The sequence below is a fragment of the Microtus ochrogaster genome, chromosome 10 (genome assembly GCF_000317375.1).
Source record: "Microtus ochrogaster isolate Prairie Vole_2 chromosome 10, MicOch1.0, whole genome shotgun sequence".
Taxonomy (NCBI): domain Eukaryota; kingdom Metazoa; phylum Chordata; class Mammalia; order Rodentia; family Cricetidae; genus Microtus; species Microtus ochrogaster.
The window spans coordinates 54,054,318-54,054,872 of record NC_022016.1 but is presented as its reverse complement, the minus strand read 5'-3'; the positions used below and the strand labels follow the sequence as shown (position 1 = coordinate 54,054,872).

General features: G+C 36.9%; 1 protein-coding gene across 12 annotated transcripts in view; it reads left to right on the top strand.

Annotated features, from left to right (window-relative positions):
- Pum1 (pumilio RNA binding family member 1) overlaps positions 1-555 on the top strand; it is a 117,358-nt gene that overhangs the window by 83,987 nt on the left and 32,816 nt on the right. The window lies entirely within an intron of this gene.

Below are 555 nucleotides of genomic sequence, written 5' to 3'. Positions count from 1 at the left end.
AAATGATACTAGTTTTGTTTTCTCTTTTGCTGCTGTGTGCCTCCTGCTTTTTCTTTTCTTTAAAGTCAAAGTCTGTCTATGTAGCCCAAGATGTCCCTGAACTCATTTTGTAGCCCTGGCTGACTTTGAACTTGGAATGATTACCTACTCAGTTTTACCTTACTGAATGCTGGGATTTTTAGGTGTATGCTATAAGAGTTGCTTAGAGTGGCTGGAGAGATGGCATAGTAGTTAAGTGCACTTACTGCTTTTGCAGAGTACCCAGATTCAATTCCCAGCACACACACGACATCTAACAACTGTCTGTAACTCCAAGTTCTGACACCCTCATACAAACATACATGTAGACAAAACACCAATGTACATAAAAATTATTTATTTATTTTTTTTAAAGAAAGAGTTGCTAGAGGGATATATAGTTAGTTACCTACCTAGCAGGTACACAGTGACGCTTTAGGCTGAATACCATTTACAGGTCATTGTAGGATTTTGCTAATGGATTGCCAGCCAAATTAAAGTTGTATTTTTAAAACTAAACTTACGCTAGTAGATTAA